The following is a 23,369-nucleotide window of genomic DNA, read 5'->3' on the forward strand; positions in this document are numbered from 1 at the left end:
CGATTGTAGTAGTTTATTCTCTATGATTTCTGCATTCATAAATAAAAATCAATTTTGTTTTCATAACTAAAATTAATTGAGCAATTTGTACATTGTGGGCAATTTTTGAGATAGTCGAACATTCAAAACGCAAACTTGCTCTAATAGGCCTTCAATTTTACAATTAGAAGAGTTAATGGGTCCATTGGAGCTCTTTGATAAACTAGATAAACTTTGTGCTTGGTGCAGTATATCCATTTCCAATATCTATGTCAATCATGTTCAACCGGTGCGTTTGGAAATCAGTGTTTCAAATGTTATAAACTAAATAATTTTTAGACTGGGCCTAAAATGTTCAGGATTTAATGTTTTTTAAAAATGAAGATGAGGAGCCATATTCTACCAGAGACATTTCTTCATTGACTTCAAAAGTAATTTTTCTTGCGGATGCATTGGTTAAATGTGTGGCTATAGGTTTTAAACGTAATAGTGTTGCTTAAATTAGTGTTTTACCATTGCATGTTTTTTTTCTTTCAAATTTACATACGGATTTAACTATGAAAAATATAAACAGATTTAATAAACAATTATATGACTACGATGGCTCTAAAATTAAACGTATAATTAATTCAATTCGAAATGTTGGTAATAAGCAGGCTATTGTTGATTATGTAGTTATTGATAATATAAAATACAAACCTCATTTAGGCTCGTAAAGTTGTATAAAACTGAATAGTATTAATAATGTATCTGAAAAGACTTGCCTAACTAAACAGTATGTATAGAATGATATTAAAATTTTCCCCTGCATCGGGAAGTTTGAAGGGAAACTATTAAGCCTTGATTGCCATCTTAGACGACTAACAGTCAGTTTGCAACACGAGAATTATACAGTTATTGCCAAAGTAGATTGCCCACGGAGTCGTAGTAGATAAAAAAANTATTGTTCTGAAAGATGAAATAGTAACGTAAACAAAACAAAGCAAACGTTGCCACCAGCGGAAAAGAAATACAGTCAAAATTTGGGAGCCACGTAAGAGAATTATATATAATAGAATTATATATATAATAGTTGATAGCCCACAGAGTTGTAGTAGATAAAAAATTATGATCAATCATTTAGACTGTTTTAAAGATCTGAATAAAATAATAAATAATGTTTAATGCCTAAAGTATATCGTGTAACAAGACAGAATTTTCTATACATTGTCTTAAAGATGTTTTCTTTCTTTTTTTTTCTAAATTTGAATTTGGAAAGAAGTAGTGCACTTTCAGTATCCCCAATGGATATTATAAAGTTTTTTATCTTCCAATGAGTCGATCAAGAAATTTTTCAAAAAAGAAATAAATTTTTTTTACGTTGAAGGAATAAAAACAAAATTGTCAGGTTAGCCTGGTTAGGAAGGCGTTGGGCCCACTTCCAGCGGTCGTGAGTTCTATCCCCACCAGCCGAAGACTTCCTGTGGGACTGGTGCATGCAAAATCTTACGGGGTTACAAAGTCCTCCAAGTTCCGATAAGAAATCAATACAACTGGAGGTACTGGATCGGAGTTTAATCGTGCTCTGGTTCAGGTCAGAATTACGATCTGCTAATTGATAGATGGTCTGTGAATGTGTCCTCCCTGTAAAACGGATTGTGACGTATATTTGTGGCTGAAGTCGAATTCTTGGCCGTAGATGGCGCGACTGGAAAACAAAAAGAAGCCCATCCCTCTGCCTTAAAAATAGTTTCATCAGTATTGACAAATGGCATAAGACAACAACAACAGATCTTTAATCATAGAGATTTGTCTGGAAAATGTAAATTGCAGGTCTTTTGTCAAGCGAATACTTTGAAAAACCTGCAGAAGATGATATAGAGATGACAAAGGTAGTTCAGGGTTCAACTGAAAATTTTCAGGAAATTAAAATTCAGCAAGGCGACATTTTCCACTTGTCTTATCTAAAGCGAGATATCTTCAATAAATTTGAATTCTTACTCATAGGCATATCTTATTTTATTTTATAACCGTCGACAAAACAGCCGACCCAATTTTTGGGTTTACGACTACTAATGTTCAACTCTGTAGCCTTGTAATTTTGGACCAATCCGGAAAGCAAGGAAACTCCTGGATCAAGTATTGGGAGAAATTTGCCCTCGTGGAGGACTTTTTGATGGAACTCATCCGCATTTGCATTACATGGAGAAGAAGACCGCGAGAACTTCCCACGGTTAGCTTGACGGCAAGGAGACTCTAACCCATGATTCGTCTACCACGGAGGGTATTTCACGTCAGCACTGTGGTCGGTGCTGGCCGGATGCGGAATTCGTATTGACCGACCATCGCCGACGAACCCGGTTCACCTCATAGGAAAGCGAACGCTCTATCCTCTGGGCCATCGCAGCTCATAGCATATCTTGGAACGAAAGGTAATGGAGTGACAACGAGTGTTGGAAGCCGATGCCGGAAATAGAGAGTGTGAAAATGTACCGAAAACTCAGACAACATGAGTAGGAGAGAGTGGGGTCAATTGTAACAGGGTACGATTGTAACAGAGCAAAAATTTCGAGTGTCGGGTTCTAGATTTGGTTCCTAGGTGGCGCACAAGGTGTATTTAATAAATCTACATGTACACCCCTGATGGCAACCATTTTTATGTACTTTTGAAAGAGTTACATCACAAAAGATATTTTCACGCTACGTAAGTACTTTTTTTGGTATTAGAATATTATATTGTAACAAAGTAATTTTGTTTAAACAAATAAAAATTAGTAACCGAATACGTAAGTGGACACTTTAATTAACATTTCAATAAAAAAAAGATTAGTTTTGTTAATTAACTAGCATTGTTTTTAACAAATGAAGCTGAAATGGCGTCTTGGGGACAATTGTAACAATAAGTAAAGGGACGATTGTAACAGCTGAAAATAAATAATCTTATGTTTACAAACCATTACTTAACTCTTTAAGAACCACCAATAGTTTCCTATATCATTTATATTATGTTGCATGTGCATTATTTTATTTGTCACCTTTCACAGCATAAATTAAAATTTTTAACCCCTTAAAGTTAAAAGTTTAACCCTTTAGGTCTCTGCTCATTATTATTTTTACTCCTAAAATATCACTACTATTTTGATCAATAAAAAAATATATCACAACTATGATAATATGTATAATTAACTATGTTTTAGTTGAATTTATGAACTGTTACAATTGACCCCGTAAGTGGGGACAATTGTAACAAGTGCACGACTGTCAAAAATTGTTAATAACTAATATAATAACATTTAAAATAAGGTATTTATTTTTTTTTCTAGTAGAGGATAGTCTACTTTACTCGTCTGTCAATTAATACTAATAATATATTGGATTTTTTGTTAGTTAAAAATAGTTAAGTAAAAAATGTTACAATTGACCCCACTCTCCCCTACTTTTGCCTCGTGCATTGCTGAAAGGGAATGTCGCTGTTTATTTAAAGGCACAAAAGCACGACAAATTCCAATCAATCGATGTGTCTTTAATTTCCGTGTTGTTTTATATACTCCAGAGGTGCGTACATAAGTTCTGTAACTCTTATATAAAGAAAATAAATGACACGATGTGTGCGTGTGTTTTTAATTTGATTGGCACACATTTTTGAGTGTTATTATTATAATAATGTATAAATAGTCCGCTGGTAAGAGTTGTCACTTTTTAGAGTGAATTATTATAATAATGTGTAAGTCGATCACTTTGAAGTTAATCTAAACAAGAGTAAATCTCAAATACTTGGACTCTTTTCATCCTACGTCAATTATTCTGTATAAAAAGAAACTACTTTTCGCTTCATATTATTATAATAATGTGTTCACTTGGAGGTAAACGCTGTCTGTTGAAAGAAAAAAAACAATTGGTTGATAAATTGCAGGTGTTGTTATTATTGCGATTTGTTGGAGGCGTTTCAGCAGTTATAGCAGTACCTTTCAGTCGTCGTGATATATCTCGTCGTAATTATTAACGACAGTCGTTCCGACTTGTTTAGCAGTCATTTCATCCTGAAGAAGCCACATCTATGTATTTATATGCTCCTCAGAAAACGGCCTGTTTTGATACTTCATTTATTACGTCATTTTTTTTCTTCTCCTCCTTCTGGGTTTTAAGAGTCTGCCGCTGCCTTGAACTCCAGTGACAAACGAGTTGGTTTAAAAATAAGTAATTTGTTAGGAAAAAAAGGCAATGAATTCAAAAAGGTGAATGGAATCGTCATTTTAGGACACTTGCCAAAGTTCTTCATTTTAATCTCATTGAATGCTTAACGCAAATTAACTGATTATTAAATAATAATTACTGAGACTCGAGACACTATTCTCTTTTCCAGTAGCTAACTTTCTGCGTTTGATAATTGGGGCCGCACTAATAAATTTTCTTCTTCACTATTTTCCTCTCCAGCAGATAAAAATTGTAGAAACCACGCTACTATCATCTTACTTTAAATTAATGCTTGTTTTGAACGTCTGACACTTTCTGTATTTGATAATTGGGGCCGCAATAAAAAATTTCCTTTGTCACTATTTTCCTCTTCAGCAGCTAAAAATTGTAGAAACCACACTACTATCATCTTACTTTAAAGTGACGCTTGTTTTAAACGTCTGACACTTTCTGTGCTTGATAATTGGGGCCGCAATAAAAAATTTCCTTTGTCACTATTTTCCTCTTCAGCAGCTAAAAATTGTAGAAACCACACTACTATCATCTTACTTTAAAGTGACGCTTGTTTTAAACGTCTGACACTTTCTGTGCTTGATAATTGGGGCCGCAATAAAAAATTTTCTTCTTCACTATTTTCCTCTTCAGCAGCTAAAAATTGTAGAAACCACACTACTATCATCTTACTTTAAGGTGATGCTTGTTTTAAACGTCCGACACTTTCTGTGTTTGATAATTGGGGCCGCAACAAAAATTTTCTTCTTCACTATTTTCCTCTCCAGCAGCTAAAAATTGTAGAAACCACACTACTATCATCTTACTTTAAGGTGATACGTGTTTTAAATGACCGAAAATTTTTGAGTGTATAGTTGGGGCCACACTAAAAATATTCCTAAAATTCTTTCGCAAAATGCCAATTTCTTAAAAAAAATCTTAAAATATTTTGATGACACCTGCAGATTATTCGTATATATTTTTTTAGCAATTCTGAAGATTTTTAAAATTTACCATGCTCAATGGGATACTTGCAAGTGGTGTAATGTGGGTATTTCGATTCTGATTGGTTGTTGTAATTTGGCATTTGTTTACGTCAGCAACTGTTCTTTCCATTCTATTTCTAGTAAGCCTAGCCAGTCAAGTAACACAATTCTTTTAAGTGACACTTACTATATTCCTTCATAAAGATTTCAATTCTTAACTTTAACTTAAGCTTTATATTGCTAACACAACAGAAAGACAGACACGAGGCCCAGTAGAGCATAAACAAACTAATTATGCATCGAAGTTGCCAGGTACACAAAACAAGAATATATCACGTTCACAATAAAGTACATAAACAGTTAAGAAAAATACGTAGACGAGAAAAAATAATATTTTAACGATTTTGATGTGCGATACGGCATTGTATTCAATTAACTTCACGATAATTAACATTCTAACTTATGTGAAGAAACGTACCTTAACTTTAAAATGCCATTTTGCTTATGAACGAACAGCTGGAGCTGGCGTCATGGGTCACATGTGTTTGCATATGTGGTCTTCTTTTTGAAGTTTAAGTACGCAATGGCTTTTGTTCTATTATAGAGTTACGTTTGATTTAAGTTATAACCTGTTATTTGGTATATCTTATTTGGTAACTTCCGTAAAGACTTCATTTCTGCGAAGTTTGTTCTACTTCAAATATGTGCTTCTAATTTCTTGTCTTCGGTACACACTAACAACTCTTTTTGTTCCCTGTGTTTTCTTAGATACACCTTAATTATCATAGCGAGTGAAAATAAGAAAAGATTACAATTAAAATAATCGAAGATAATCGATATTTGTACCTACTCTCCTGAAAGAATTTGAACAACCATTTAAAAAAAATCCCCCTTCATTTATTACGAAATCATCCACAGGAATGCGATACCAAAATAAAACTGAATAGGCCCTTTTTTAATAATTTTTAATTTCTCTAGTAAATGATGATTAATAACTCAAACAATATCTAATTATTTTTCTTAAGGTACTATAAAAAATCTATTTGTAACACTTTCCCGCTTCGACTTTTTTTTCTTCCTTTGGTAGTTTTTATAAGTATTTTTTCCTTCCTTTAAAGGAAATAAAAGTTATGCAAAGACGGCGGTAAAGGGTTTCGATGGCAGATTAAAAAAAAATGTCAAGGAAATAAGCCAAAATTGTGTATTTCTGAAGCTATTTGGCTACGTTTATTACTTGAGGGATTAAATGATGATTAAAGGCTAGCAATTAATTTAAAACCTCCTTTTTTTTCATAGCCCATTCTTTCGTCAACGCGTATGAGGGGATCGCTAAAACCGACCTCTCATCGTCTTTTTTTTCTTTTCCTGCTATAAGCTGAAAATAGCAATAAAGTGATGCTTGGAATTTCCGCTTTTTGGCACAAGTCAGAATTTTAACTTTTAAAAGTTAAGACTTTTTTTCCCCCCAACCTTCGCCTCTCTCTTAGTTATCTTTTTAATGCCTTCTTTGCCAGTTCAGAACGATAAAAATATCAAGTAATTGGGCATTGTGGCCTACAAAACAACTAAACGTTGTTGCTCTTTTTTTTTCTTCTTTCCTCCATCGCGGACTCTAATAAAAAGAAATGATTTTTTTTCTTCTTTTTATAACAAAGCGAAATTTCACTCGCTTTAGCTGTCATGCTGTGAGTTTTATTAATTGTTTGGTTTTGGGTACTGGGAGGGGGGAGATGAGGCTTGATGTATTGTTCCTGGGAAAGAAATTAGTACCTTGGCATACCACACATTACTTCACTTCTTGCAATTAAAGAAACTGATCTTTCAATAGCACATCAACGAATCGAGCGGCTCCTTCTTGTTTTCTTTTTTTTATTAATAGTCACTAGTTTTATTAAACATTTTGTGCACCTCTTTAAAAAGACTCATTAATAGTCGCTACATTAGGCCTACTGGGGCTTTTATTTTTGCGCGATATAAAATAGTGCACCGATGACGGCACTCATAACTTGAATGCGTCATTTTAATCGATGAAGTAAGAAGTTTGGCATGGTACCTGGAGACGTTATAAATCATTTATTTTTATGTCACCGACACAGTGACAAGTATGGTCAGTACATAACTTCAAGAGTGATTACATCTACGCTTGCCATCTTTGTTCAGTGCTATGTTGTATGTATCTCCTCAAAAAGAATCATTAATAGTAGCTACATTAGGCCCACTGTGGCTTTTACTTTTGTGAGATAGGTGCATCATAACTTGAATGTGTCATTTTAATCGATGAAGTAAGAAAATTGGCATGGTACCTGGAGATGTTATAAATAATTTATTTTTATGTCACCGACACAGTGAGTACATAACTTCAAGAGTGATTACATCTACGCCTGCCATCTTTGTTCAATGCTATACTGTGTATCTCCTCAAAAAGACCCATTAATAGTCGCAATATTAGGCCTACTGAGGCTTTTAATTTTGTGCTATATAAAATCGTGCACCGAAGACGGCACTCATAACTTGAATGTGTCATTTTAATCGATGAAGTAAAAAGTCTGGCATGGTCCTTAGAGACACATTTATTTTTATGTCACAGACACAGTGACAGCTATGGTTAGTACATAACTTCAAGAGTAATTATATCTACGCTTGCCATCTTTGTTCAATGCTAAACAACAAAGTAAATTTTGTCAGAAAAAAAAAAGAGATTTAGCATGTTAAATGTTTGAAATCCACCATGAAGAATTAGATTTTTTTTAATTAGCTTTATCTTTAATGAATGCAACCCTATCTTCCAAAACGTATTAATGGTTCGTAATAGAATTTAAGTTAGAAGAGAATTTTTAGTTACTATGCAACTAGCTTTTCATGAAGTATTATTTTCTAACAGAATTGCTTTTAAGATTTACTAGTTGGTAAATTTTTATTTTTAGGTTTTAAGAAAAGATTTTTCTATTGTATAATAAATAAATACTACTAAATTAAAAAATTATATTCGTTGATTTAAATGGTAAAAAAAATAAAGAAATATATTAGGGTTCGTGAATCTACATCAAATAACTAAAGGATTATTTGCTTTTGTATCATCCTCTCTATTTGAAGAAAAATTCGAGAAGGAACGATAATTAATTATCGACATTTTTAAAACAATGTAAATGATCACAGTTTCTTAAAAGTTAAGCAAGCTTTATGGGTTGTTTGGAATTTTTCTCCACTCCGTGAAGAAAAAAGAAAATTTGAATTAAAATATGAAATAATGCATTGCATAGAAAAAACTACAATAAATATCTCAGTTACTAAAAAAAAAAAAATTTCATAATTTTTTTAAAACCTTATGAGCAGGCAGTCATGCTTATCTCTTCCCTTGTTAGTTTAAATGTTAAATTTAAAAAAAATCCTTTTATGGAGCACTACATACAATGGAACACCACGTTTTATTTTTGAATATGATCAATAAATCGTTTACAATAGAGTACAAAATAACGTGAGTTTGTTGTTGTTTTAAAAGTAGCTATACACCAACTCAAACAAAAATTCGGCGTTACAAAATGTGTGTATGTTTTTAATTGTTCAAAAGGAGTAATTATATTTTAATTTTGAAATATGTATGAATCGTAATAATTAGTTTTATAATCTTTAATTTTTATTCGCTTTTGTTCTATAAAGCTTCACTCGAATTTATCCTCATATTCTCTCCGAGTTACGCGCATCTTTGATTTAAAAACTTATTTTATTTTTATAAATAGTGTTAGTAAATATCTTAAACTAACTATTACTTTAAATACTATATTTTAAATAATTTTAATAGCTCTTATGCGTATCACATCTTTTTGTTACACTAAAATTTAGTAATACTAAATATCAAAATGGTGGCAACAGCTTTACACCAAGAAGTGTAAAAAAAATTTTTTTTGTTATTGAACTATACCAGGAACTATAGTTTAACTTTTAGAAAAAACAAGAACAATTAATTATCTGTAGTGTGTCACTACACCACATTGAGGTTAAGTACTTGTAGTTGCCATCAATTGTGATGTTAAGATAAACTAAAAGTTTTTACAGTGTAACAATGGAATAATAATAAAATGTTCACTTACATTTTATTTTTTAACTCCTGAGGTTCTCATTTGATTTCTAACTACTAATGATTCACTTACAATTTAATTTCCGACCCCTAATATTCACTTATAATTTGATTTCTGCCCCGTAATGTTCACATAAATTTAATTTCTGACCCTCCATGTTGCCTGAGAATTTTTTTTCTTATCCCATAATGTTCATTTATAATTTAATTTCTAACCCCTAATGTTCACTGAGATTTATTATTTTTGACCCTTAAATTTCGCCTTCAGTTTGATTTTTGATCCCTACTGTTCACTTACAATTAGACTATTTACCCCTTATGCTCGCTTACAATTTCATTTCTGACCCCTAATGTCCACTTCCAATATGATTTCTTTTCCTTATTGTTCATTTAAAATTAGGCTTTTGACCACTAATGTTTGCTTACATTTTGATTTCTGACTCCTAATGTTCAACAAGAATTTGATTTCTGACACCTAATGTTCAATTAGAGTTTGATTTCTGACGCCTAATGTTCAATAAGAATTTGATTTCTGACTCCTAATGTTCAATAAGAATTTGATTTCTGATACCTAATGTTTAATAAGAATTTGATTTCTGAAACCTTATGTTCAATAAGAATTTTATTTCTGACACCTAATGTTCAATAAGAATTTGATTTCTGACTCCTTATGTTCAATAAGAACTTGGCTTCTGACCCCTAATTTTCACTTGCAGTTTGATTTCTAACTCCTAATGTTTACTCAAAACTTGACTTCTGACACATTATATTGTTCGCAAACTACAATTAGAGTACACTGCAATAACTGTAGAGCATTTTATTTCAGATTAACCTCTAATAGAGCTTTCATATATCCTAAATAGGATGCACTTAAATCTTAACACTTCAAGTAGAAAATGATTATACAAAGCTCGCGCGCTTTATAAAATACATGAGTACTTTTTATTTCCAAAAACATCGATGTTGACGTACTTTGAATACAACTTATAGTTTGCATGCAATCAAGTACGAGCTGCTTTTTTGCATGCTGTTGTACAATGTGTACGGAGACAAAAGCCCGCTGTTAAAATATGTATGCATGTTTTTAGTTGTGTAATAAGGATAATTATATTTTAACTTTATTCTATGAACTGTATTACATAATTTTATAATAAACCATTTCTATCCGCCTCTGTTTAAATACATTTTAGTATTCTCTCTGCGATATGTGCATGTTCGATAAACAAGCTAATTTTATTTTAAGAAATATGCATCCCAAAATACTGATTCTTACTTTATATTTTGTCATAAAAATAACTTAACTGATTTTTATTTGTATCATATCTTACTGTAATTATAAACTTTAGTTTTACTGAATAACAAAAATGGTGGCAACTACTTTACATCAAGTAGAGTATAAACAAAAACATTCTTGGTGTTTCAGTACACCAGGAACTATTTTGGTGTGTTGAAACACCTAGTTTGTGTTAACACCAGAAGTTACTTATGGTGTTTTACTCTACCACTTTGTTGTAAAGTAGTTGCCACTATTTTTTCCGTTGAGAAATACTAAAATTTGTTGCAGTAAAAAGTTATGTATGGTGTTTTACTTTATCACTGTGGTGTAAACTAATTTCCACTTTTTATGGTATTAACTGTCATAGAAGATATTTTACTCCCAAATCGTTGCGAAGATTGTCCATACAGTTACCATGTAACCGCGAAAAAAAAACTATGTTAAATTTTTTTCCCAGATAGATATGAGTGTTGACCTTTTATAAAATAGGTGGATAGCCGTTTTTGAAAGATATGATCTCAATCGCAAAGTCATATTCAAAAGTTTTCGTAATGAAAGCATCTGAGATATTCGTATACTCATCGGTGATCTTATATGAAAAATTATTTTTAATAATAATTTATTATCTATTATTTAATTTAAGCGTGCATGGTGAGAAATTTTTGAATCAGCACATATCCAATTCCAAAATTCAAATTGTGTGTGATATCGGCTGAATAGTAAACTAAGTAAAAGAAGTAAGTCTATTTTAATTTTTTTCTTATCTTTTTATATTTCGGGATCCATTTCCTCCAAATTTTGTAATGAAAGAATCTAGATTGTTTAAGAGAATTTAAAAATGGTAGTATTATGCTATTTAGAAATCATTTTATTTTTACTAAATTATTAAAAATTATTTATTGCAGAAAAATTATTTTTGATTCAACCAGTTTCATAACTTAGTTTAACAACTCAAAGATTTTGCCGCCTTTATTTTTAAAACTTGAAAAATGTAGAAGAAGGAAAAGTTTTTTTTCTCCAAACATTTTTGTCTCTGACTTTTCATAACTTGAGTTATGAATAGCAACCATTAATGAGTATATTTAAAGTGTGTTTCGATAAAATATTAAAATGTTTCACGTTGTTTTATAACTGGCGTTGAACAGCTAACTCATTTTTGGGTTCATTACTATCCATGTTGAACTCCGTAGCCTCATTTTTTTATGGAATTAATTTGCGTTTGGTTTATATGAGGTGGAAAACCACGAAAACATGCGGCTAATGCAATGACAAGGAATGCTCATGATTCATCTACCTCTGAGGGTATTTTACGTCAGAGTTGTGGTTTTCAGATACCACTGCTATTGTATTTTAAGTGTGTGAAAACTCATTCAAAAGTTATGTAAAGTTATACAAAAGTTAAGCTCTCCTGATAAGGGATTATAATAATAATAATAATAATAATAATAATAATATATCTCATAATAATAATNATTAATCCGTTATACTGCAATCTTTCAATATTAAAGAAATTAAAGCATGGCCTAAATCTTCTATTTTTTACGGCAGGCACTGAATTTTTGTTCTTCACTTCGGAAGTTGCCGGAAGTAATGCTCATTTAACGTTACCCAGTGGGCACCTGTAAACCTAAGTCACGGAGGCGAGCAACATTACCCACGCCTCACTCCCACAAATACCCGCTCATAGGGTGAGAAACATTCACACATCACAACAGAACACAGAGAGGGAAACATCCATGCCCTAATCGAGATTTGAACCCGCAGCCACTGGCTTCACAGTCCGGAGCGCTGACTGCTCGGTCACCTGGCCGGCATGTCCGAAATATTTGTTATATCCTATTTGATCTACCCGGATGCCCCCTTTGGGGGCGGGACGGGGTTTAGCAATAATATCCTATTTGATATTAATTTATTCGTTTTTATTGTTATATTTATTCGATAATTTAATATTTGAAGATAGATTATGAGAAACATCAGTGTTTGGAGTACCGCTCAAATGTATACCAGACAGTGGCACTTGACCTTAAAAAAACATCAGTGTAGGGTATACCGGGCAAATGTTAACAGGGCAGTGGCACTGAATCTTAAAAAAACATTGATGTTAGGGTATACCGGGCAGTGACACTGAACCTATAAAAACATTGATGTAGGGCACACCGGATTGTGGCACTTAATTAGATATATCGCTACATTTGCCAAAGCTACTACGTGATTCATTGTTGGAAGTCAACAATCACGCATTTCGGTCATTTACAGTAACATTTATAGATGAAATGTATTTTGAAGAAAATTTTCATTATTTATACAAAGCATCCGGCATGAAGGCTCTTAAAACGAACCCTACTCTGAACATCATCTGCCAGTGCGTTAAGCATGCACTTCCTAATCTGAGATCTTCCTCCTCCCCACTGCAATCACAAAACAAAAGGGAGTCCGAAATACTCTTCAGAATAAAGTGCCATTTTATCTTCTTTCTTTTTGCCTGTGTTGTTGTCTGCCTATTTTTTTTTCTTTTCTTCTCTGAGTCGAGAGTCATAAACATTTTGACGATTTTTTCCCCTCAAAATTCAGCACAAGGACCTAAATCGGATGCGTTGGTTGTTTGCGGGATTTCTGAAAGGGGTTGTTTAAAAAAGTAACATCGATTCTACCATTAAAACTAACCTTGAACCGCTTTTTTTTTCTCTCTCTCTTTGCTTCGTGAAATGAGAAAAACTCTTTGACTGTTTTTTACCCCCATTCTTCTTGAACTAAGCAGTAGATTGATAGAAAGGTTAATGGGTCTTTGTTATACAAAAATAATAGAAGCAATACCTATTTAAAAGAAAAAAATTGGTCCAAAAGTTTTTTTTTGTTTTTACTACTTCATTTTATTCGAGCAGAATTGGAATATTTTGATCTTGAGTTCTATAGAGATGATATCAGGAAATAAATATTTAGCAATAGTAGTACTATTTGATTTACCTCACATTAGGGCTACACAATGGACTATTGGCGACAGTTTGGAAAACATTCCTGAGGATGATCCGGAGACATGTCATCACAATTTTGATCCTCGGCGAAGAGGATGACTCACTCAGTGTGGTAGCTTAACCACCTGCGCGAAGTCGAACAAGGGTCGATATCGCCCACTCTCGCAGGCTTATCAAAGTGATGACCCACTCTCTCATTGACCCCTGACAGTATACTTGTCTTCGGTGGTCTTCGATGTCTTATGATCGTTGCGCGTTTTTCGAATATCCTGGCTATATTGTCAAGGAAATGTTTAAAAGAAAAATTAGTTTGAGTCTCTGCGACTTAAAATAAAAAGCTGTAATATTTTTATTCCATAATATGTAGTGTCATGAGAAAAGAATGCACTAAACTTTATAAAAAGGGACACATATTTTAAAACTTATTCAATTTTTTAATTAAAAGAACGGAATCAATCCGACTGACATTTTTTTTCCACCAAGATGAAAATCATTAAACAATTCTTACATTTTTTTTATAAGAATAGAATGCAGCTCTAGCTTCACTCTTGAAATATAAGAAAAATTCGAACACAAACACATTTTGTTTTTGATAAACTAGATTTTTCCCCCACTCTAGTGCCAGACCATAGAAAAAAGAGACACGATTTTATATCCCAAAGCGGTTACACTCTTTCCATAAAGTTTTTAGCGCCACACTTCGGAAAAAAGCTGAGATGAATTTATCTTTTTTTTTTTTTAATGGAATTTATGAAGTTCTTTGTAATCGTTTAGTTCAGTGTTTCCCAAAGTGGTCCATATGGACCCCCAAAGGTCAGTGGTACCATTCAGGGGGTCTGGTGCAAAATAAAAACTGATTTAGGGGTCCCTAAAAAACGTCAGGGGGTCCGCATGAGGCTTAATATAAAATAATAAAATTGTGATTGGTTTTTATTATTATGGAATTTAAAATAAATAAAATAGTAGTGATTTTTACGTCCTAAGTAAACTATAAATAAAGGTGGTTGCTTATAATTATTAACAGTGGTTTGTTACAAATTGAACAGTTGATTTACAAATTTTCTTATATCTTTTGTTCCCTTTTTAAGAGAAAACAGTATAAATGAGTCGAAGAAAAAACGCCGAAAATACAGTGTTGAATATTTGAAGTATGTCAAGCATTGAATATTTGAAGTATGTATGTAGTAAAACAAGCTGCAGCAAATGTATTTTCAGTACATTTGCCAAACTTAACGAAACTTATTTGAAACTACAAGATGAACAATTAAATTTAATCAAAACTAAAATCGTAAAGCTGAGTTTGTTGCAATACTTTTTCTGTATAAACAAAACTTGGGAAGAGGATATTGTTTTCTCAATTTCAGTGCCGTAATGAACCTCATCACAAAAAATTAATAATAAATAAATGATTAGAAACTAGTGCTCGCAAACATTGAGCCTGACATAAATACACTCTTAAAATCTCATCACATTCATCCAAGTCATTAATTTTTTCATTCTATTTTAAACAAAAAATATAATTTCAATAAATAGTTCTTCAACAAAATGTTTTTTTTTTAAAATTTGTAACTTTTATACCGTACATATATGCAGTTTTTCACTTGGGGGTTCAAGGGCAAGTTTTGACTATAAAAAGGAGTCCATGGGTCAAAATAGTTTGGGAACCACTGGTTTAGTTATTTGTTTTATTTTAGAATTGTGAAATGCATAGATGTTAATTCCCGATGGATGTTATGTATTTTGACAACAAAAACATATTTTGAAAAGTAAATTACGATTTATCTCAAATATTTTATATCCTTATCATTTTCCTCGTTCTTATACTTATTTCAATTTTGAATATAATACTATAGTCGAACTCGTTTATAACGAGCACAAAGGGACCGTAACATGTACTCGTTAAATCCGAGTGCTCGTAATAAACGGATCCTTAAGGCAGACGTGCAACCAGAAGAGGGGGGGGGGGCTTGGGAGGTCAAATGATTGAGTTGACTTAAAATTTAATTAATACTTACTTACTTTAATTGCATTAATTAATTTAATTAAATATTTATCTTAATTTAGTGACAACTAACCCCCCCAAACCAGCAAAAAATTTCTAGTTGCGCTACAGTCTTAAAGGAAAGGAAATATAAACGGAAAGAAAAATAAAGGAAAAGATTCTTACCAAAACATTTATTTTTTTCATTAATCTACATATTTAAAATAGTTTGTCAGCTTACTTTTAACTCGCGCATTTCATATCATTTTGAAAAAAAGATAAGACAGAAAGACTAGAAAGATGAGAAAAAAGATTGCCAGACAGAAAAATATTGCTCGCTAAAACCGGGTCTTGCTCGTTAAAAGCGACTTCTGTTCCATAGACTTAACATTGATCCAACCAAATATTCTCGTTTCCCTCGTTAAATCCGAGTTCTCGTTAAATCCGAGCTCGTTATAAACGAGTTCGACTGTATTAATTTGGATAAAATGTGAAATCTCTTAACTAATAGAAGAATAAATGCGGAAAAGCTATATTAATGTAGATTTTTTTTTCCTTTTTATTTATAGAGTTTATCATATGACCAAATAGAAATAGACAGAAAGAAATAAGGTTACAAAATATATACGGTATACATTTGCCCGGTATGCCCGAAATAAATGTTTTTTTTTTTAAGGTCAAGTGCCACTGCCCGGTATGCATTTTACAAGTACTCCGAACACTAATGTTTCTTCTAAACTATTCTCAGCAGATATTAAAATATCGAATAAATATAATAATAATAATACAATCCCTGGCCAAATTATTCGACGCGCATTATAAGATTCTATGTAAAATCTTAATTATCAGCTTTATTGTTTTTACGCCGCTGAAACCGGTTTGCACTTGTTTACATTCATGTATCAATTGGTAAACATTGTAATGCAATACAAGAACGCCTATGTGAATGTTGTCATTCACCGGTGAAAGTCGGCATTCTCTTGATTTCGGTAACTATTCTTTCTTTTAATTGTACCGTAAAGATATTTTTACTGATTCCTTTGTGTATTACATATTATTGCTATTATAAATTTGAGTTTTACTAAACACCAACAAAAAAAAAAAGTGGAGGAACTATTTTCCGGCAAAAAGCGTTTTATTAAACCAAGTTTCTGGTATGATTACACCAAGAATTATCTCTGATATTTCACCTTTTCATTGCAAAATTAGATACACTAACATTTTTTCGAGTGTCATTTAGATTCCTTTTTGCAGACATTAGAGTAGTCTTAACTAACGGAAATCTGTATTTGGTACGCTGATAAATTTTTAAAGAAAATTGTAAGTCTTAATAAAATACGAGTAAGAATTTTCGATTCCCGAAGCAACAGGCTTGTAGGGTGGACAAGTGGCGACAGTCTTGTCTCCCCATTCATCAAAAGTGTCACATGGCCCATAAATGTGATTGCTTTCTTAGATATATCGAGCGAGTACCGTTGGCTTTGTTTTTCGTATTTTAATGGTTTTTCATTAGATTTTCTTCAAGCAATCCATAATTCACTTTCAATCGATAACAAATACAATATTTTGAAAGTAGTTTTTGGAAACAATCTTTTGTTAATGCTCGTTCTTTGATTTTATTTTATATTTTATAACCGTCGTTGAACAGTCGGCCCAATTTTATGGGTTTACGACTGCTAATGTTCAACTCCGTAGCCTTGTCGTATTGAACCCGATCCAGAAGACAAGGGAACTCCTGGATCTAGTATTGGGAGAAGTTTGCCTTCGTGGAGGACTTTTTGATCGAGCTAACCCGCATTTGCGTTACATGGAGAGGAAGACCACGGGTACCTCCCTTGGTTAGCCTGATGGCAAAGGGACTCTAACCCATGATCCGTCTACCACTGAGGATATTTCACGTCAGCACTGTGGTCGGTGCAAGCCGGATGCGAAATTCGTATAGCTTCATTGGAAGGCGAACGCTCTATCCCCTGAGCCAGTGTTTCCCAAAGTACTGGTACGCATACCTCCAGGGATACGGGAACAGTTTAGAGGGAGGTACGCGCTTTTACGCGAAATATCTTGCAACAAACGAAAATTTCAAAATTTTTTATTTAAAAACAAAGCTAGCCATGAAAATGTACGATTACGTATTTTTCTTTCTATTGGCTATTTTTTTAGAGTTAACAGTTAATAATTAGCGGTGTCAATAGCGGTTGTGATTTTTAACTTTTGTGCAATTTTTTTGATAGTAAAAAATAAATTCATTTTTTTATGAGTGGTACACAGCGTAACGAAAAACTTAGAAAGGGTACAAAAAAGTCATAACTTTGGGAAACACTGCCCTGTGCCATCGCGGCTCTCAAAAACCCGCATTTATAACCAGGATTTTTTTTTTTTTTTAAATTGCTTTAATGAAATATTTTTAAAATTATATCATTACAGATGTCTCTCCGTGGACATTTCCTTCAAATGAAAATCTCGCATTCAAACTGTCTGGGGAAAAAAGAAACACCTGACTGTGGGTGGACATTTCTTAAAAATGGGAAAATTTATTTCTTTTCTTGCATTTATTGAGTGCGGCACACTCTCATTTTCTCTTGATATCTTAAAGTTGAAGGGATGCTAAAAACATTTCCAGATATAATAAATATCGCTAACATTATTAAGGCCGGGACAGCCTGGTTGGTAGGGCACTGGGCCCATGTTCATGAGTCCATGGGTTCGATTCCCGCTGTCCAATGACTCCATGTGTAGTAAATGGTGACTGACGCACGTTAAATCTGTCGAGTCCATGTTCCCATAACAAATTATAACCTCTGGGGGTACTGATCCAGGAGTTCTCTTGTCTTCTGGGTTAGGTTCAAAATTGCAAGGCTACGGAATTGAACATTAGTAGTCGTAAACCCAGAATTTGGTCGGCTGTTCAACGACGGATAAAATAAAAAATAACATTATTGTAACTTTTTCATTATAAATGCTTTTTTTTATATCCTCCAAAGAATAAAATACAGTACGGAAAACGAAAAACGGACCACCCTGAATATTTTTTGATCTAATGATCGGATCTTCATTTTCTAGAATTCAGTCCTAATGGTTTGAGGAAGTGACTGAAAATATGCTAATTAATGAATGCAGACGATACGTTACGAAATCAGACATGAAAACATAATTTATGGTTCCTGCGCAATCGAATTTAAAAATAAATTAGATATTTAAAATTTGATTTCTCAGGAACAACTGGACCGATTTCACACAGTTTTTTCCGAGCATCAATCGTAGATCTTATCAACGCTCGGCCACAGAGGCATTCTCATTGCGTACATTGACGGGCCCGCAAAAGATGTGCACCAATCAGATTCAAGAAATTTTTTCAATCAAGAAATTTTTTCGTTTTTCGATACAGGAATATTTTCTGATCTCTCTTTTTGCGCTTAAGAATTTTAAACTGATACTATGAATTAATAATTTTATTTAGACGTACGAATTTCTTTGAATTTATTTTGCTGAAAATACCACCCTCTTTTCCCTCTTATATTTTTTATTCAAGAACATATATTTTTTTATAAATGATACGGTATTTTGTGACTTAAGTAGTGATATTATTTAATTTTTGTACTTTGCAAAATTTTCTACATTTCATTGTTTCCTACACTTTAAAAAAATAGGAGATTTTAATCGAATTATTCTTAATAAAAAGTGTGAGAATTTCTTGTTTTTTTCTATATTATTTTAATTTTTTTTCTACTTTTTTTCCCCTTATCCCTTAATATTACGTTAATTCTAATGATTTTATTTTATCAAAAAAGCTTAAACTTATTCTTTAAGTAAGTTTATAAATATATTTTTATTTTACTTTTCAGTTTTTAAGTGTTCAGTTATTATTTTGTAGCCTCACAGTCTCTGAAGAATTTTACTTTTATTGAAGAAAATTACTATTTTATTTATGTCATTAATTTAGGTAATCAAATAAAGTACTTATAGACGATGCATTTTTATGTATTGAGAATTATTTAAGTGAGATTTCATTTAAAACTTTGAGCTTGTTGTACAAATTCGCAATATAGTTTAAATTTTATTACTTTTAAAAACTTAAAAATATTTCTTCTTCAGTTTCAACAAGAACTTCTCCCCCCCATCATACTACATAAGTTTTTCGTCGATATTCAATACATTTTCATTTCGATAATTCGGTGTTATTCAAATATCACGATTTGAACATTTAACATGTTTGACACATTATGACACTCATTTCTTTTCCTTTATCTGTCGCAGGTCTTCATTAATTCTCTAATAATTAATATTAGATTAATTCTTCTGATAATCAATATTAGAGATTCGTATAAGCAGCTCTTCAGATTTTTTTTTTCTTTTTAAATTATGATGACAGATTAAGTTTAAATTCGGATGACGCATGCAATTTCGCATTTTTTATTTATTTAGTTATTTATTTATTTATTCAAATTCGTATGATAATTATAAAAATGCTCCTGCTTGTACAGCAAGAATAAAACTAAAACAATATCCTTTTGTTTTGTTGATGGGAAATGAAAAAGTGGTAACACGAGGGGGGGGGATTGTATACAGCTACTGTCCCTACAGTTAAGAGAGAAAGAGTCATTCATTTGTCTCAGCGTTTGTGTTTTACGTTGCCTGTCAATCACCTGTCAGACTCCGGGAGACAGAAATAAACAGGAGCGATTAAATTTCAAAGTGACCGAATTACGCTTTGGTCGAAAACTATACACTAAACGTGATGGTGTGCATTGACTGACGTTTCTTGACTTCGGCTACTAATTACGTTTTCACTTGTGCTCTGGACTTACTTCATTCTTCTAAATGCTTAAATAAGTTTTATTTCCACGAATTTGATTCGAATAGAAATTATCACAAACGGTACGAAATGCATTTTTATTATTTTTATATTGGGCCGGGAGAGCCTGGCTGGCAGGGCGCTGGACTCTCGTTCGCCAGAACGGGAGTTCGAATCCAGCCGACCGAACACTCCCCGAGTAGTAAAGGGTGACGACTGGTACACGTTACATCTGCCAGGTCATTAAGTCTTCCATGCTCCCATAACAAATTATACCTGTATGGTACTGAATTGGAGATGGATCGTTCTCTAGTTCTGGTGAAAATTACGATCTGTGGATGAATGTATGGATGTATAAATGAGTTCGTTCGTTCTATATAAAATGGGTGGGACGTATGGGTGTGTTGCAGAAGTCAAATTCTTGATCATAGAGGGAGCCACTGGAGAACAAGAACAATCGCACCCCTTGCCTCAATGGTCTATGACAACAACAACATTATTTTTATATTGCAAAATTTTAATTATTAAAAAAATATATTTATTTAGTCGTATGAATTATACATCATAACATTTGAAAGGGAAACGAAAGAAAATACTGTCTACAGTCACAGTATTGATATTGATTACTTATCAAGTCTTATAAAAATTTTACCCCAGTTAACCTTAGGATTATTTTTATCGCCATCTGTGCTTTTTAATATTCCGTAAATAGTATTATTGTTCTCCAGTGAACAGCCATTTCGTTTATTTAAAAAAAAATTTTTTTTTTTAAATATGAGTCTAATTAATGTAGTTATATATCTTTAGAATGCAATAAAAGAAATAATAAATAGAAATAAAGTGGTGATGTCATATTTTCGATTATTAGTGTAATCTGGGCACTTTGAAATTTACTAACTTGTGAAATAACCCTTTTTTTTTAACCCAATCATCTCTCAGTCTTATACTTTTTCATTTTTATCTCATTAACTGGTTTTATCAAAATGAGTCGTTTCAATAGGTGTTCGAAGTTGTAAACCATGTTCACTGAACGTTTAGTCCATCTTGTTGTAGACTGACCCCACTTATGGATCAAATGTAAACGTGTATTTTAACCCCCTCACTTCATTTTTTTTTTCAAAATAAGTTCGAAAATTGCGTATCTTTTTATTACATATATCAAATCTATACTTCTGTGAATAACCGAAATCGCGAGAATGCCGACTTTCACCGATGAATGTCAACAATCACATAGTCGCTTTGGTGAATGTCCGAAATATTTGTTATATCCGATTTGATATTAAATCATTCGTTGATATTATTACATTTATTCGATATTTTAAAATCTGCTGAGGATTGATTAGGAGAAATATCAGTGTTCGGAATACAGGTTAAATGCATACTGGGCAGTAACACTTGACTTTAAAAAAAAACATCAGCGTAAGACATACCGGGCAAATGTATATCGGGCAGCGGCATTGGAACCTCAAAAAAACATTGATGTGGGGCATACCGGGCACTGGCAGTTAACTAGTATATATTTCGGACATTTATCAAAGCGACTATGTGATTGTCAACATCCACCGGTGGAATTCAACAACAACCAATTTCGGTCATTCAGAGAAACATCTAAATATATTTTAGAGTTAAAATATACAAAAAAAAATTGTATAAAAGAGTTTTTTCTAATGAGTTTTTACTTGAGCTTTGAAAGGAGCTCGCGAAATACTGCAGAACATCCTTTGTGAAACCACAGGTTGTGCAAATTTTGCTAACTTCTAGATTGTCCGAGAAAATCGCCGGATATGCAACAAGAGGGTTAATCCTCAAGGAAAGTTATAATAAACACAATTTGTTATGAACGGCTGTAAGAAATGACAACTCTTTCAAGAAAGCAATGAAAGCATCTGTTCCTGAGCATTCTAATAATCTTGTTCAAATAAGTCTTTATTTATTTCCCCCCTTTTTTTCACGCTATTTATTAACCTTTCCTTAATTTTCTGAACCAATTTTGATGGTTATTTCCTTTCTACACTGTAAAAAAGTTTCGTACACTTCAACACCAAAAAGAGGGGCAACTGCTGCTGAAAGTGGCTTCATGAAACGACATGCATAACTCTTTTGGATCAGGAACTCACATTCAAAACTCATATTTCAAATTATCATCAAAATTCATATAAAAAAACTCTTTTTAAAAATTTGTGTTTATATTAACTCTAAAATATCTGTAGATTTGAACGTGTTTTACTGCACTAAGAATGTTCTCTTACACTTACTACATTCCATTACACTACTCGGTGTAAAATAGCCGCCATTATTTTTGTTACTCACTAACAGTACAATTTATAATTACAGTAGGTAAGTAATAAGGGTCAGTAAAGGTATTTTTAGGATACAATATAAAACAAGAATCATTTCTTTAGGATGCATGCATACAATATTGTTTAAATTAAAATTAGTTTCTCAATCAGACATGCTCAGAGTATAGAGAGAATATTGATATCAGTTCCAATTAGGCTTAACAAGACCAATGCGGACAGAAATTAAATATTATAAAATTTTTTAATACATTTGTCTAATTTATGTCAATCTGTTTATGAGAATACATTTATCTCCACAATTAAGAGCATAAGATCCGTGGTGGCTCAGGGGATAGAGCGTTCACCCTCCAATCAGGTGAACCGGCTTCGAATCTCAGTGATGGCAGGTTGATACAAATTCCGCACAATACTCGCACCGACCACAGTGCTGACGTAAAATATCCTCAGTAATTGACGGATAATGGGTTAGAGTCTTCTTGCCATTAGGCTAATTGTGGAAGGTTCTCGTGGTCTTCTTCTCCCTGTAACGCAAATGTGGGTAAGTTCCATCAAAAAGTCCTCCACGACAGATTTCTCGCACTATTTGAACCAAGAGTTCCCTTGTTTTCTGGATTAGTTTCAAAATGACAAGCCTTCGGAGCTGAACATTAATAGCCGTGAACCCAAAAATTGAACCGGCTATTCAGCCACGGTTATTGAATAGAATTAAAAACATACATGCCTTTAAAAACTATTACTTTAGAAAGAGTTTACTAATGTCCCTGCTGAAGGTTCGGCATCATGCGAAACGAACAAAAATGTGCTAAAAAAAACCGTTTAATGGTTTCCAAACGGAATCCAAATG

The 23,369-nt window shown here is 32.7% G+C and overlaps 1 protein-coding gene across 3 annotated transcripts in view; it reads left to right on the forward strand.

The window, feature by feature from the left end:
* The window catches only part of LOC107447412 (mucin-2), a 149,335-nt gene that overhangs the window by 7,776 nt on the left and 118,190 nt on the right, over positions 1-23,369 (forward strand). The window contains exon 1 of one of the 3 annotated variants that reach the window (XM_071180453.1): positions 20,285-20,308. The exons of the other annotated variants lie outside the window; for them this stretch is intronic. The gene's annotated coding sequence lies outside the window, so the exon portion shown is untranslated. Of the gene's footprint in view, positions 1-20,284; positions 20,309-23,369 lie in introns of those variants that run through there. 3 annotated transcript variants of the gene reach the window in all.

Source organism: Parasteatoda tepidariorum, chromosome 4, assembly GCF_043381705.1.
Source record: "Parasteatoda tepidariorum isolate YZ-2023 chromosome 4, CAS_Ptep_4.0, whole genome shotgun sequence".
Lineage (NCBI taxonomy): Eukaryota > Metazoa > Arthropoda > Arachnida > Araneae > Theridiidae > Parasteatoda > Parasteatoda tepidariorum.